Source organism: Haliaeetus albicilla, chromosome 13 (genome assembly GCF_947461875.1).
Source record: "Haliaeetus albicilla chromosome 13, bHalAlb1.1, whole genome shotgun sequence".
Classification (NCBI taxonomy): Eukaryota; Metazoa; Chordata; class Aves; order Accipitriformes; family Accipitridae; genus Haliaeetus; species Haliaeetus albicilla.
In genome coordinates this window covers 20,512,029-20,529,048 of record NC_091495.1, presented here as the reverse complement: position 1 = coordinate 20,529,048, position 17,020 = coordinate 20,512,029, and the positions used below count along the sequence as shown (strand labels likewise).

At 41.4% G+C, this 17,020-nt stretch overlaps 1 protein-coding gene across 4 annotated transcripts in view; it reads left to right on the top strand.

The window, feature by feature from the left end:
- DAAM2 (dishevelled associated activator of morphogenesis 2) overlaps positions 1-17,020 on the top strand; it is a 208,746-nt gene that overhangs the window by 12,034 nt on the left and 179,692 nt on the right. For 2 of the 4 annotated variants that reach the window (XM_069800362.1, XM_069800363.1), the window contains one exon: positions 6,527-6,665. The gene's annotated coding sequence lies outside the window, so the exon portion shown is untranslated. Of the gene's footprint in view, positions 1-6,526; positions 6,666-15,047; positions 15,276-17,020 lie in introns of those variants that run through there. The other 2 variants (XM_069800361.1, XM_069800364.1) reach the window with 2 other exon arrangements.

The window sequence follows — 17,020 nt, the reverse complement described above, 5'->3', positions numbered from 1 at the left end:
AGTAGGAACTATTGTCCACTACTGAAGTAATCTCTTCCATTGTAGTGATAGTTTTTAAAATATCATGGCTTGGGAATTGCTTGGAATGTCCCTTCTATGTTAGCTTGGCACAGACCTCCCTGGTTGCAGAGTGCAAGGCAGTGCTTCTGTGTTTTCTTTCCTGAGGATTTACCATGATTGACTTGGCACCAAAGAGGTGGGTGAACAATGCAGCAAGCCCCGCTTTTTCATATCCACTGCAGCAAGTTTAAGGTTGCCTGGAAAACACAACAGCTATAGAAAGCAGCATGCTGGAGTAGCACCACAGCCTCATCCTTCCTTTTGGTGTTAGCTGAATTGGCTAGGGAGTTCTGGCTGCACCTTTTCACAAAACCAGTAATTTCCCTGAGCTCTCATTAGCACGCTCCAGTGATCAGGGTGCACCATGCTGTGCAAAACCTCCACATACTTCAGCAATAATGTAATCTAGGTTTTTGTCTGAGGTCTAAGAATGATTTGACTAATGGTGATTTAGAGCTGAAATAGAAGCAAGACTGGAGAAGTGGGCTAAACATTTTTCTCATTTAGCTGAATTGTCTAAACACTGGAGACTAAGATGAACTTATGCAGAGCCTTCTGACATTGACTCTGAGTCAGGCATTGTTATCCCTCTTTTAGAGAGTACAGAGTCAGAAACATGAATTGGCTTGCCCATGCCCACACAGAAATGCACAGCTAGTGTCAGCATTACAACCTGGTTACTCAGAAGCACACAGATGTGCAACGTGTATCATACTTCTTCCCACCCCTACTTGCTGTAAAGACTTCTTGCAAGGGATCAGATGCATACTCTTTGTTCTCTTGCTGTCTTTCATGAGTATGGTTGTTCTATTTTGGTGTAATTTTCTTTTTAATATAAAAGTCTTCATGAGTAAAGTAATGCTTTTCAATGTGTACAGTTTCATGATCACTGCAAAAATACAGTTCCTTGAGTCTGAAAAAGTTTGTACCTGTAGAGCTTTCTGTTGTTGGCTGTCCTGGGTAAACCAGTACACGCTGGTGGAAAGTGAGACAAGATATAGAAGATTTCCAGAAGTGGCTGAAGGAAATTTTCCTGGCGATAGCAAAGCACAACACTGAAAATGAGAGAGCAATCTATTTAAATAAAACCAGTAAGTTCTAAAAGGTTTAGAAAACTTCAGGTTGATGCTGAGGTTGACTTAGGTTTCCTGTCTGTTGACAATTTATGAATGCCTTTGCCTCTCCCTAGAGGTTGGGCATAACTGTTTGTGTCAACTTCCCTATGGCCCGGAGCAGAATCTGCAGGCCCTTTCCTTTAAAGCCTTTGGAATTTACATGACCCTGCAATTGTAGCAATGCAAAATGTGGCTCTGGTTACAATAACAAGGGTTTAGGGAACGCAGGGAGAGATTGTAGCGGCAAAGGCATAAAAGCAAAGCAAAACAAAACAAATCCGTACATGCTGTTTTAATTTTCAGCAGCCATGTGAGAACTGTCCTGCAGTTCTTGGCTATAAATAAACCTCTGCCGTCATAGGAAGATAAAAACCAAAACAGTTCACATTCATCTTTTCTTAAGGTTATAAAAAATAAACGAAAGGTAAGTATTTCAAAAGCAGAGCATGTCTTTGCTGAGGAATGTCAAATTATTACTCAAGGGGGTTGATATTTGCATCAAGTGAAGAAATTTGACATTAAACCTCTCTTTCCCTGCTCCATCTCCACCAGCTCTTTTGAAAAAAACACTTAGAACTGCATGTGGATAATGTGCCAGGCAATGCTTCTTAAAGCCCCATGGGTTCACTGCCCTAGTGTCAGCTGAGGCAGGAACTTTCTTAGAGGTGAATGAGGACTACACAGAAGCATGCCTGTTGCATCTTGTCAGATGTGACATCCTAGTTCTGTTACATGTTGTGTTAGGAAGATGGGGACGAGGATCACTTTATTGCATAGTGAGATGCTGTGGCACTGACAGATGCAGATGTGAATGCAGAATCAAACAGCCAGTGCTTCATACCAAAAACAGTGCTATAGAAATAAGCAGGCCCACTTGATAAGTAAGCTTATAGTTATTACATGTGGCTAAACACAGATTTGGTCACCTGTTCAAATGCAGTTTCAGTTGATCAGTATGAAAATTTGTTACAACTGTAGGTGTCATAGGGTAAGCTACCTTACATTTAGACTCAGGGATGAGAAGATGTAATGCCATGTGAATTGCATGACTAAGGATAGCTCTTTAGGGAATATAAGGACAGACTGAATCATGAAGTGATAACATAGGGAATGAATGGAGATAACCTTTAGCAGAGAGCACTAGGGTAACCATGACCATGTGAGGGTTTCTCTACATTAATGAGACGGAAAGGTTTAGTTGAAACTTCTTTCTAGGAAGGTAAAGGTCCAAGTCTTAAAATGTGGCCTAATGTGTCAGTGTGGTGGAGTCCCAGGTGGCAAGACTGGAGACTTGGGAAGAAATATAAACACCACCAAACTGGGAAGGAACTGCAATTTGCAGGGAAACAGATTGATGTAAGTTGACCCTGAGCTGTGGTGTTGCTTTGAATGAGCATGAGGCCTCCCAGAATGGGATATCTTTGAATTTGTGAGTGTTCCTTGGAAAGCACAGGGAGGACAATACTGCAGCAGAGGAGGAGCCTGATGTTGCTGTGAAATGGTTCTCCAGTGTATGATAGCACCTGCTTGACACTACCTCATTGTAGGGATGGCCGATGAGCCAGTTGAGAACTTGCGGGTCAAGATTAGTGGCCAATACAAAAAGAGCAATGCTTTGATGGATGTCTGTTATAGATTGCCTGATCAGAAGAACAAGTAAAGGAGACCTTCTTCAGGCAACTGGAAGAGGCTCATGACTACCTCAATATCTGCTGGATGGGCAACACAGCAGGGCACAAGAAATCCAGGAGGTTTCTGGAGTGATGCTAACTTCCTAACAAAGATAAGAGATGAGCTGAAGAGAGGAGTTGCTCTACTGGACCTGGTATTTACAAACCAGGAAGAATTGGTTAGGGATGTGAAAGTCAAGGGTAGCATTGGCTGCAGTGATCATGGGTTGGTAGAGTTCAGGATCCTGAGAGGAGGAAGCAAGACAGAAACCAGGATCACAACCTTGGACTTCAGAAAAGCAGACTGTGGCCTGTTCAGGGACTTGCTTGAAAGAATCCCACAATACACGGCCCTGGGGAGAAGAGAGGTCCAGGAGAGCTAACTGATTTTCAAGGATCACCTCCTCCAAGCACAAGAACAGTTCATCTGGATGAGCAGAAAATGAAACAAAGGTGTCAGGAGGCCTGTGTATATACACAAGGAGCTCCTGACTAAACTCAAACATAAAAAAGGAAGTTTACAAGAGGTGGAAGTAGGGTCAGGTGACCTGGGAGGAATATAGAGACACTGAGTGTGTGGGGATGGGGTAAGGAAAACCAAGGCCTACCTGGAGTTGAATCTGCTAAGGGACATGAAGGGCAACAAAAAGGGTGTCTAAAGGGAGAGAACCTGCAAAAGAAAGATGAGGGGAAAAGTAGACCCACTGCTGAATGGTCTAGGGGACCTGTTAACAAAGGACACAGAAAAGGATGAAATACTCAAGTCTTCTTCACTGTGGTCTTTACTGGAAGTACTCACCTTCAGAAATTCCAGGCCTCTGAGACCAGCGGCAAACTATGGAGCAAGGAAGACTTACCCTTGATGGATGAGGATTGGGTTAGAGAATATTTAAATAAACTGGACAAATAAAAAACTAAGTCCCTGAAACCTGATGGGATACACCCACAAATGCTGAGGGAGCTGTCTAATGTCATTGTGAAGCCATTAGCTTTGAAAGGTCATGGCCACTGGGGGAGGTTCCTGAGGACTGGAAAAAAGCAACTGTCACTTTTATCTTCAAGAGGGACAAAAAAGAGGATCCGGAGCACTACAGGGTGGACAACTTCATCTCAGTCGCTGAGAGGGTGATGGAGCAAACAATCCTAGAAACCATTTCCAAACATATGAAGGACAAGAAGGTGACTAGGAGTAGTCAGCATGGATCTATAAGGAGAAATTATGACTGACCATCTTAATAGCCTTCTATGACAAGATGATTGTCTTGGTAGATATGGGGAGAGCAGCAGATGCTGTTTATCTTGACTTTAGTAAGGCTTTTGACACTTTCACCTAACATCCTCATTGACAAACTGATGAAGTGTGGGCTAGATAAGTGTACAGTGACGTGGCTTAGTAGCTGGCTGAGCTGCTGGGCTCTAAAGGTTGTGGTTAGCAGCAAACAGATCAGCTGCAGGCCATGCAAATGGTGTATCCCAGGGTCAGTATTGGGATCCAAAACTGTTTAACATCTTCATTAATAGCCTGGATGATGGGACCGAGTGCACCTTCAGCAAGTTTGCAGACAACATAAAACTGGGAAGAAAGATTGATAGTCATACTGCTGTTTGGAGGCACCTTAATAGGAAGCTCATAAAATTAAAAAAAGAGAAATGCCAAGTCCTGTTCCTGCGGAGAAATAACCTCATGAACCAGTACAGGCTGGGACCAACCAGCTGGAAAGCAGCTTTGTGAAAAAGGACTTGCAGTCCTTGAACACAAGTTGAACATGAATCTGAAATGTACCCTTGTGGCAAAGAAGTCCAACAGCCTCTGGACTGTATTAGGAAAAGCATTGCCAGCAAGTCAAGAGAAGTGATCCTTCCTCTCTGCTCAGCACTGGTAGGACACATCTGGAGTGCTCTGTCCAGTTCTGGGGTTCCCCAGTGCAGAAGAGAGATGGACATATTGGAGAGAATGCAACAAAGGGCCACAAAGGTGATTAAAGGGCTGGTATATCTGACATATGAGGAAAGACTGAGAGACCTGGGACTGTTTATTCTGGAGAAGACGAGGCTTGAGGAGATCTTATCAATATGTATAAATACCTGATGGTGGGGGGACTAAAGAAGATGGAGCCAGATACTTTTCAGTGGTGCCTGGTGGCAGGACGAGAGTTTATGGGCACAAACTGAAATAAAAGGGATTCCATTTAAACATAACAAAAAACTTTTTTAATGTGGGCATGATCAAATACTGGAACAGGTAGCTCAGAGAGGTTGTAGAGGCTCCATACATAGAGGTACTCAAAACCTGGCTGGATGCAGCCCCAGGCAACCTTCTCTAGTTGACCCTCCTTTGAGCAGTGGGTTTTGAGCAGGTGATTGCCAGAGGTCTTTTCCAACATCAGCTGTTCTGTGCTCTGTGATACCTTAATCTGTTTTTTCCTCATGACCAAGTCAAAACAGCTCAAGAACTGTGATCACAGCTGGCACTTACTATTTTGGGTCAAGTACTATTTGGGATGTGCTGTTCCTCATCCTCTTAAAATAAGTTATGCCAGGATGAAAATCAGGAATTGTAGTGAAAAGTTTGGGGGGGGAGCAGTAGAATTGCTTCCTGTGCTACATATATATAATTTGCGGTTGGGTAGAGGACTTCACTCTCTAATGTTTCTAATGTGGTATCTTTCACTAGTACCAAATTCTAACAGAGAAGAAAAAAAAAAAAAAAAGAGGCCTGAATTTGGTCAGTGTTGATAAACCTGTGTTAAAGTTGATATTGTTACTTCAGTGGAAAATGGGGTTAATGAAAGGAAAACAAGGCCATGTGTTTCTGTTATCCCCAAAAGAGTACAGTTTCTATGAATAATCTTAAGGTACCCATGGAGGAATTGACAATTTTAATGATGTTTCTCTTAAAACAGCTTAGTTAAATGCCATGGGAAGCAAACAAGGAAAAGGTCGCTTTAATGGTATTTCCTAAAACGACAGTACAGCAACATTTGTGGAATGTCCTGGAGCACAGTCATTTGGCTTTAATAAACAATAATGAAAAAAAAAACCCAAAACACGAAAATTAGCTGAATGATAAAAGTAAATAATTCATAACAGATTTAATCCTAAATCCTGGAAGTCATCTGTCTAGAGCAGCTGATAGAAAGAAGCCAAAGCCAATAGTTCTGTATCAGCTGAAAACAATCTTTGTATACATTAATTACACTCTGTGCAGACAAATTTGTTTCTCTATCAGCGATCACTCACTATCCTTATACTCAAATTTAATGTGTAGAGTAACCAATCAACAATTTGTCTACAATGCAGATGCAATCAATGTTGAAGATATGATGGTACATGTGAGATACTCATACTGGATTTGATTCTAGAGTGTATTAAGAGCGCCGTTGAGTGCTTCAACAAAGAAGCCTTTAAGTGTTTTCTTGCCTTGACATGCCGAAATAGTACCTACTACCTGCATCTTCTCTTGCTTAGTGTCAAGCATGTGCTTCAAATTATTCTGGTTTAAGACAAAGTAATTTCATCAGAACACTGGAAGACCAGCCCTGTACTGGTTAACAGAGACCATACAGGAACCTCAGTACATTTTTCTTCTGTAATTTCTTTTGAAAGTAAAAAAACATTGGAGATGCCTTTTATATTGATAGAAAGCTAAAAGGAACTATTTATTTGCAATTGTTTCTCCAGAACACCATCTCTACAGTCAAAACAGCTGCACTAACTCGTCTGAAGGTAGGCTCTTCCTACATGGTGAGTTATTGAACTGAACACGGAGACCTACAGAGAGAGAGAGAAGAGCAAATCAGAAACTACACAAATCATCCAGGTTAGTTCTAATTTGCATGTGGGGAACAGGAGAGGAATGGAATACCAGGGGACAGGATTTTAGCTAACACTTTCATTCTCTTAAATTTGTGTGATGTTACCTACATTCACCAGGCAAGAGGCATCTGACACCTATTGCAAGGTGTTTTTCAACTTTAGAGCAAGGTTAGAGCATACAGGGCCTCACTATCCCTAATTACAGACAAACCAGGTGTGTTTAGAAGCAACATATATGCTAATGGCATAAAAATTTTAACGTCCTACCCCATCTGTTCTCTTTACCCCATCACCATTCCAACAGAACAAAACTTGTATCCATGCTGTGCTACAAGTATTAGTCACACTGTTACTCAGTCTGAGGGCCAGCATATTAACTTGGTTTTGATTACAATTATAGTCTAAACTGGAGGCATTTCTTGTAAGTTAGTAAATAAGCTTATTGGAAATGATAGTTTAGTAACATTCTTGGTTTTATGCTCTATTTTTCCTTTCTTTCTTTCTTCTGTCCTTCATTCTTCCAGAGCAGCCACCAATTAGAAGAAAACTTAGTGTCAGCATCTTCCTCCTTGGTGCAATTTAGAATCCTTCAGGGTTTTAGTCTATTAAGAAGAGCTTGTGCATTCAATTTGTGCATGAAGCCTAATTACACCTAATGTCTCATCATTTTCAGTGTCCTTTCTATTTCTCTTGTAGTGCTTGCAGCAATCACTTACAGAGACAAAATATGTGAAACATTTTCTTCCCATGATATTTCCACTTTACGGGATCTGAAGTGCTGTGAAGTCATGTGACCCAGTTCCCTACTGCTGTGCACTCTGCAGCGATATTTACATGAGTGCAATGTGAGTGTAAAGTGCGGCTGAGTTAAGATGGTGCATGCTTCACACTGATGTAAATGAGTAAACCAAGCAGCAGAGGAGTGGTGAATCAGTTGTCAGGGCTCAAGCTCAGTCATACTTCTGCTGAATTGAGCAGTAAGCTTCCTGTAGTTGTCTCCATAGGCATGATCCTGCCCCTCTGTCAGTATCCCAAATAGTTCCCACAGCTGTTAGAACCTCACAGACAGCCAATACAAAAAATACAAATGCTAAACTTCAGATTCTGTTATGTGAAAAAAATTAAGATGTTTTGCTCACAGCTCCAGTGCTCTAGCTGTGTATGAAAATGTATTCAAGAGCAACACATCTACTGCCCATAATTTTAAAGGATTACCATTTTACATTTTTTAAGTCTTCTGCAAAACTAATTCATTATTGATTAGCTACATCCCTCAGGGTGACCAGTTTCTTCTCTGGCATGTGCTGTCATTCAGGAGCAAACAATGACTTTAGGAGCCCAGTCTCTGTGCATGAACATCTTGCATAGAATCAGGGCCACTACCTAGTTAAATATGTCCTGCTCTCTTGGCATACGCCAAGTCTCCTTCTGGCTCAGACTAGCACGATGGAATTAAAGCTTGCAGAATCTGGGTGTGCCTCTCTTCATATCCCAGTCAACTGCTTCACAGAGCAATGTAATTTTTGTCTCTAAAGCAACTCAATCTTTCTGGTAATCACACGTATACTACTTAGCATCCAAGAGAGCAATTCAGTATCCTTTGCCTAAAAGTAAGGAGCCACCTTTCGGTAGGAACATTGTCCCATTTCCAGGACTCCTAAGCATACAGGAATTCCTGTAAAGAAAGCCAAGTATTCTCCAGAAAAGTGTGTGTCACAAAATAGGACAGATTCTATGTGATGGAAATTATGTCTAAGAAAAATCAGGATGTGTTAACAGTGGTGTAATGGAGGGGAAAAAAAACCCAAGCCAAACCAACAACAAAACACCAAAGCCCCAAAAACCAGAATAAAGAGCTTGGCCATCAAGTACTGAATATAAAGGTCATTTGCAATTAATTGCTATAATAAGGTCAGCTGCTTTCCTAATTGATTTCAGCTTCTTACTAGGGGATCAGTGCTGCTAATTAGTTTGCATGTAAACTTCAGAGGACATGAATAATCAGAGTATAGCAAGCTGCACCAACCGTAACTAATCCTTCTGTAAAGAATACACAGTAAGTAAATGTTGTCCCCTGCCTAGCACCACAGATGGAGCCAGGATTTGTAGCTCCAGCTACTTTTTTCCACTGAGATGCTACATAGCACTCAGAAACATGCAGAACTGGCAACCTTAAAGTCACTTTTGAAGGAAGTGAGTTTCCTAGGTGGAATGGGAGCAGTGTGATCGCTCTGTCACCAGTACTGTAAAGAAGAGGATATTTAGCTGGAGCTCCCTGCCCACTAAGCAGGTGTTTCAGGATCCATGAGTAGCCAAATGTTTACAAAACCCCAAGGCTGTTCTAAGTTGGTATCAGAGTGTTGACATACCTTGATCAGCTTATAAACCACAGTGTTGCAAGGGAAGTTTAAAAACTGCCATTATGACTTCACTCCAGTTTTGTGCTAACCAGAAATCAATGAGAGTAAAAGATCTGGCCTAGACCCTGCATCAGAATAAGAAGTGGAAATAGCCTTTGCCTTTCCCTTTTGCTTTGTATACACATTGGTTTGATTTTCCTGGAAGTCACTGAGGTCTGTGTGTTCATAGCTAGAGACACTTTATTTCTGACTATATTAATGCCCTATTCTTGGTTGGAACAATACATTTTAATCTAGATCATTGCTAATTAAATGATCGGCAATACAAAATCAGGCATTCCCTAAACACTTCCAAACTTAACCCCCCCACCCCCCACCCCTCCCTGCCATGCAGCTAAACAAATCCATGCACATAAATCAGGAGAATAAAAGAAAAAAACCCCATATCATTCAGAGCCCAAACTAATTTTAAAATTAGTATTAGTGAAAGCCTATGTTGCAGTGCAGCCCAAGGTGATCTTTGGATTTTTTTTTTTTTCAAAAAGGCAAAAAAATCCTTCTAGTGAAAAATGTTAAGGAATGGCATTATCCTGACTTTTGTTGGAACGGCTGCCTAGGGGCAAGCTCACTCCAGCCCTCCTTAGTTCAGATATTTAGTAGATCTAGCCAACAACATGTGGTTACTGATGTCTGTGATTCAGATCACCTGTCTGCATACTGCACCTTTCTGTAAGGTGACTGTTTGCTAGAACACAGTTGTTTTGTTTTGTTTTTTTAAATTCTTTCTCTGGAAGATGAGAAGATATGTATAGAATAGAAGGAAGCATTCAAAAATTATGGGGAAAGCAGAGGAAGACTCCATTTTACGAAGCAGTGCCCTATGTTTTGCTAACTGAATAGCAGAAAGAAACTGAAAGATCTGAAGTTCAGCTGAATTTTTTTTTTTTTCCAAAACTGTGGTCTGTTATCCCTGAGAAAGTATCACAAATAGGTTCAAAATGCTCATAGATGTTAGATGTGAACACAACCCAAGTTTCTTCAAGGCAGGCAAGTGAAGCCATGGTGAAGTTGCTGGCTACAAATGTTTACAGTAGTCAGGTTCTGCTAACTACCTTTAATTGCTGGCAGATGATTAATGTTTCAGTGGCAGGAAATTTAATCTAATTCTAAGTCTCTCTCCCTTGTCTTCAGGAATCTGGGTTTGAGTTGGGCTGTTACCTGAAAACAGAGTTGCACTTTCAAAATGTTTGAGAAATACCAAGCAAAACTAAAGGGAGAAATGAGACAATTCCTATAAAATTTCCACATTTTTTCTTTTTTTCCTTCAGTTGGAGTAATCTCTGACTTTCGCTTTCTAAGAGCTTGTAAACGTCTTCTCCTTTCTGAAGAGCAAATGTCTTTTTCCTCTTTCCATAGCTGTTGTCTGAATTGCAGCAAATACTGATGGCTTTTCTTTTGGGCTTGCGTGTTCCCTTGTCAGCCAACAACTTGTGCAGACCACTCACTAAATCTTAACCAGTACAGGAGAAAGGGTTATAATGGGCTTGAGAAACCAATGAAAGAGGAGGAGGTATGAACAGGGAAAAGGGTGAAATTGAAATGTGCCATCTCCAGAAAGGTCCAAACCAACATCTTCTATTTTATTATGATGTATACAGATTTGAATTTTAGTTGACCTAAATTCTGTGGTGTGGGCCATTTTATAATATGGAAAACAAATCTTTTTATTTAAGAACAATTGGTAGAAGTAGTTTGATAGCTAGTACATTGATTTAAGGCATTGTCAAGGAACATTATCTTCATGTTGAAGGCTATAACTTTCATTAACTGCACAACTCTTACAGATCTGATAAGGCTTAGGTTCTAGGAACCAATTTATTTACTTCTAACCAATTTTTCTTTTTTTAACTGAGAAAATAACCCCACCAAAAATAAATGTTTGTGCTGGGTTTGTAGTGGCAGCTAACTAAAACATATTTTTCCATGGTATCAGGAATGCTGCAGAAAAAGAAGTACACCAATAATACATCAGGTGCAAGCTAACCTTAACAGCAATAAATTCTGTTGCAGTTTCACTCAAACATCTGCATGCATTCACCTGTATAAAGGCATACATGCACACACAGGTATGTACATGCATTATGATTCAAGTGGAAAACAATCTTGTGGCATTAATAATGAACACTATTTCAGATGAGCATTTTCCAGATCCCTACTTTTTTAAAGTTTACAGCAAGTTCCCAAACTGCTGCATTAAAACCTTAAAGATGTGGGTTAGGATTGAAAAGCTTCAATCTGAAATTTATATATCCCTGAACTGGAGCATGGTTCCATCCTTATTCATCAGGAATTCTGTGGAAGTGGAATCCAGCCCTTAGATCTGATGGTGTGGTTTGAGCCCAAAGATAAAAATAATTTTAGAAGAATTATATTAACTAAAAGAACATATATGCATATCTATATTGTATTGACTATATATGCCTCATTTCAGCCCCTCAGTGACAGGGGACAGAATTTCTTGCAGCTCTTTGATAAGAAAGGATAGGGATGGTTCCATCACCATGTTACACCCAATGTCAGTGTATACTAGTAATACTGCTCTGCATGTCCCACTCAAGAGATGCTCAAAACATTGTGTGGTATTTCAGAGACCAAGAGGCATGCAGAAACTGTCTTTGTAGGAAGGGTATGAAAGTGTTGCTAGTTCTGTAGCCTGTGGTGACTGAGCTGCAGACCCTATAGCAGCACTGGGTGGTGGTGTCAGGCAAGGCGTGCAGCCAAGCTCACAAAGCCATGGTGTTTAATTGCATTGTCAGATGGAGCAGACAGCCTGGCACTTGGTGTCCTCTCACAATGGGCACTTTTGTTGTTAGATTAATATGCCCGTGTCCTTTTGTTTTGACAAGGGATCTAACAAACAGTTCGTATCTCCAGAGGTAGAGCACCATCTCACAGAAGCTTTTACTTCGGCGTTCTATAAGGAATCTGTTTTGAGCAGCAAATAATCTATTCATTTTTTTATGTCCCTTTTCCCTTGTCTTTTCACTCCTTACTATTAAGAGCCCTTATACTCAGATAATAATATAGCTTTTTGGTTTTGACCTTGGTCATCAGAGCCTAAAAATGCTTATAGAAATAGGCAGGTTATTTCTTTAATGGTCTTATTCCTAAATTCAGAAGGAGCTGCCTTTGTAGGTATGTTTGTGCTGTCTTGGTAACTTTGGGATGACTTCTGGTTTTGCTGTCCCCTATAAGCTAAGACACCAAAATAGCTCCTATTAAATGTCACCTCTTGTGCAAGGGCTTCTGCTCTGCAGAATCAACATTTTTGCAAACTGCAACACTTTTCAGTTTTCACTGAGGTACCTGCAGTTCAGTATTTAATAATAAAAAGCTGGCTTCTCTGTCATCTTTCATCCCAAGCTGTTACTAATACAAGTATTAAATTATATAACACCAGAGTTTAATGTACTTTTTTGTTGTTGGGGAAACAGAGTCACAGAAAGAATCAGTGATTTATCTAGTTTCATTTACTGCTGACTAAATATTGAAGCATGCAGCACAATTCAAATTCTATATTTCCTTTATTTTATTTAATATACCATACATCTCCTACAGCCAGTAATAGAAACCAGGAGTTATGCTGTAACTATTAGACAATGCTCTGTCAATGGAACATCCAGATGCTGCGGTGAGAGGGGAGGCAGTTTTCACATGGGATTATGAGAGGATCAAGGAGCAACATATGTAAGGAACAGCAGATATTCTTTTTTTATCTTAACATTTATGGTGGTTAGATCATTCTGGTCCAGTGGCACAAGCCTGTTTCCTGCTGGGCGCTTTCTGGTGTTCTGCATGTTCTTGTTTTTTGTGTGCAGAGCAATGGAGCATCACTTTAGCTCCTGCCAAGCCCTGGTTTCTCTCCATCATTGGTGTCTTTGCCATTCAAACCCCCATCCACTGCAGATGCCTTATCCTGTTGCCTTGTAGACAGACTCTGCCTGTTTTGAACATATCAGAATAACCTTAGCTGATGCATCAAAGGGATGACCGGCTTTGTCTTAAAGATGAGTGTTTTGTAAACTTTTAACTAATGAACAAGACAAGGGCCATTTATCTTGGTTACACTGTATCATAATAAATAGTACAGTGTGCTAAGGTGAGAAGAAGGGAAGTAGTGTTGGTAATGTGAGCCTACCTAACCCTTGTCCCTTAGCCTGCTGCTGCAGGTTAGTTTCTAGGGCTGGATACAAGTCTCCAGAACCTTGGCTGGAGGAAAGAGAGGGAAGCAAGAGAAGGAATCAGTTAATCATTCCCACCTCTCCTTTCAGCTCTTTGTTCCTCTTCCAATGAGAAACTGAGAGGATAGAGGGGAGAAGGGGAGGCCAAGACAGTTAGGTGGAGCTGGAAAGGTGGAAATCAGCTGCAGAAGTACCTGGCAGCAGGAGGGGAAAACACGGAGTAAAGGGGCAGGGACTTGGAGGATAAGATGAAAAAAGTAGTAGGCAGAGATGTGAGTGAAAAGCGAGAATTAATAGACCAATGGAAGTGTGTGAACGGAGGGGAGGATTGATGGAATTAAAAGATCCCTTCTACCGTGCATCATAGGTAGTTTGCATGTGTAAATCATATAAAACTTTCCCAGGCTTTATGCTGAGAAAGGCAGGAGCATAGTACAGCTCATGCTAGAGGAACATTGATGGGTCCCCGTGGTTTAATACAAAGCTAATAATGCTGAAGATTATAATTTAGTAATATGTGGCTAAATGGCTACTTTGCTTAAAGGGTAGAAGGCATACATGCCAGTAGTTACCGGATACCTACTGAGCCTGTTTGTGAAGGACTCTTAGCATTAAAAGGGCTGGACTCACCTGTTGGTTTGTACCTATGTCCTTTTACCATAGGACCATAGAAACAGAAAGACATCATGGGTTGCTAGCAGCTTGTACCCATTCTGTGCTTTTTGTGCATTGGTGTATATGAAGGCAGAGAAGACAGGACAGTGGTGACTTAGTCTCATCTTGTTTGATTTGTCCTGCCAGTTTGAAGGTGATATTTTTCCCCTGTAACTTGCTTTCTCTGGTTGCGCCATTATGACTTGGACTTGTGATAAGTGTTGATTGGTGTTGTCATCATGAGAGTTCAGTTATTGTAATGAAAACAAATGACTTACATGTACAGAGAGGAAACCATATATTTCCATGAGTTTAAAAAAAGAGAGAGATTTTGCAGATGGTGTTACTGTCTCTGAATTTCAGCATTACTGTTTAACAGAGAATGCAGTTTCTTCCACTGCAGGCAGCAACACAGACAAGGCAGACAGCTCCCCCATATTAATCTAGCTATTAATATCAGATATAGTTGAAAGTGAAGTCAGAAAACAGAAAACATCCTAGAAACAGTGGTTTGCACGGGATTAAAGCTATCTGGAGAATGACTGAGGAGGAAAAACTGGGAAATGAGGGCTTTTTATTTAGTGAAGTCATATCCTCTCTGTTACAAGGGAATAAAATCTCTTAAGGTCAAAACGCTCCGAGTTGCCAGGGGATATCCCTAATCCTAACGCCGCTGCAGACCGTGGGCTGGGGACAGCGTGCCACAGCGTACAGCACAGAGCACAGGGTTGGAGCAGACACACTGCGTGCACCCCGCTGGGGTCCCGACCGCAGATGGGGCCCTGCGCCCACGGTCCAGGGAAACCAGCCCCTGCTGCTGTTGCCTCCTGCTTCGCAGTGCAATAATTCCCACCTACGTTGCAGAGGGTGTGAAGTAAGCAAAAATAAACAACCGCAAAACCTGAAAGCCTTGAATGAAAAGCTGTGTAGAAGAGCGTTGTTCTCGTTCTCGAGGTACGTGAGAAACCGTCTGGTGTTGCGATGGGTATCGCCCGGGTTGGAGGCGGTGAGCCCGCCACCCCGGGCAGCCCTGGTAGCTCCCGGTTCGCGTGCGCTCCTGCCAGGCCGGAGCTTGTCCCTTTAAGAAAGTGCAGCACAGTAGCTGGGGCCTGCCTCCCGAAGCCTGCAGCGCTGGAGCCGGGCTGGGGAATGGGAAGCAGTTCCTGATCAGGGGCTGAGCGAGCGCACACAGCAGCAACAGCAACGGCAGCAGCCGCCACCCCAGCTCCGCTCGCTCAGCAGCAACCAGCGTGGGGATCAGCGCTCTGCCTGGCTCCCTGACACGGGGTGGACGTTCCTGAGCACTGAGCTCAGCTGCTGTAAAAAGCAAGTAGGAAAATATACAGCTGAATAAAATTGGTAAGTCAAACTAAAGTCACATCCTCCTCCTTGGGCTGCAGTTTTCCAGTCTCTTAATTTGTAATGTTTTTTACAGGCCGTTTTTTTATTGTCTTCTAAGCAGAGCAGCTGTGAAAACATGGAGGCAAAATAAAAGTGTAAAAAAAACTTTGAGGATTTGTCAGCATTTGTGCTTCTATTTTGAAATCCTCTTTCCACATTGACGCTTTGCTGCAGGAGTGGGGAAGGGGAAACCAGCAAGTGCTTTTGTATGTGGGGGGAAAGAAAGCTGGTAAGAGTTGTAATTGGCTTTTCTTGCGGAGATGATTAAAGAAGGAGATTTGGAAAAAAACAAAACAAACAAACAAAAAAACCAACAAAACCCCAACCTTTCAAGAAGCTTGAAATGACTTGTCATTTACTTTTCCAGAGTAAAAAAAAAAATCTTATGTTAAACAGTTTTAAAACGCACTGGGATGTATGCAGCAGGAACAAAAATCTTTCTAAAACTGTATTATCAGTGGAAATCTGGATGCCAAAGCATTGCCGAGCAAATGTTGTATATGTTTGTTTAAATTTAACTAAACACATTGGCAGCTCTGGAAGAGCAGAGGCATTAAATGCCATGTTCTCTGCAGCAGACAGAGGGCGGTGTTCCTGCATCTGGCATAGTCCTCCCTGAAACGGGGAGGTGGTAAAATTTCAAGTGAAAAATCGCATAGAGGCAAGATGTTTTAAACAATTAAAACAGAAATTGTTCACGCATGCAGAAAGCTACAGTATATAGCATCTAGTCAGAGCAGCCAATGTTTTTAATTTTTGTTCCCTTAAGTTGTGGAGGTAGGTTTTTTGTTTGTTTGTTTTTTAAGTGATGATCTGAATTATAAAGAAAAATATAAATTCTGTTGATCAGCTTTAGAAATTACAGCCTGGTTATGATCCTGTTATCTTTTCCGGATTGTCTTGTGGGGTCGGCCTGGATAAAGAATGGGAGGGAAAGTGTGGAATCTCTTGACAGAAATGTCACTTCTGTAATGGTGTGGGAGGTGAGGAAGAACTCTCACTCATTGTTGATCAAGTTGCAGGCTGGAGTTAGACATCTGATATGAGAACGTATTCTTTGTATCCAGCACAGATGTGTAGCAGAGGTTGGAGATCTATAAGCTGAATAATAAGACCTGTAAACCCTAATGACTGAACTGCATATTGTCAAGTAGTTTGGGGAAAGGGGGAGGGAAGTGTTCAGGCAGGCATACAGCTTTCTTCATAGAAATCCCAATACCACTATTGGTACAGGATTCTGATAATTGTGCCATACTCTACCCATATATAACAAAGAGTCAAATATATACAAGAGATACAACAGACTGGCCTTACCTTTGTGTGTGTATACTTGCTTTTGCGTATCCTGGTGCATATAATAATATTCTGCTGCTTTGTGGAGTAGGAATTTGGATTTCCTTGAATCACAGGCTTTAAAAGGAACGAAGACATTATTTAACTAGTGCAGTTCTATTGTGAGTAGAGAAGGATCAGAGCTGTCAAGTTCCCATCTGATACAACGTCTATTAGAACTTGATGTTTCTGTTGTGACCTGGGGCTTTGGTTGTGCCTTGAAAAACAAGATGTTTCTACCTGGCTTTATTCCTGTTAGTTACAAATCACTTGCAGTGGACTGGAAAGATTTGCAGGTTTTGAGTCCTCTAATGTGAGACATGCTGGGCAAAGCAGATTAAAAGAACTGAATGAGCATATGGAATGCAGTC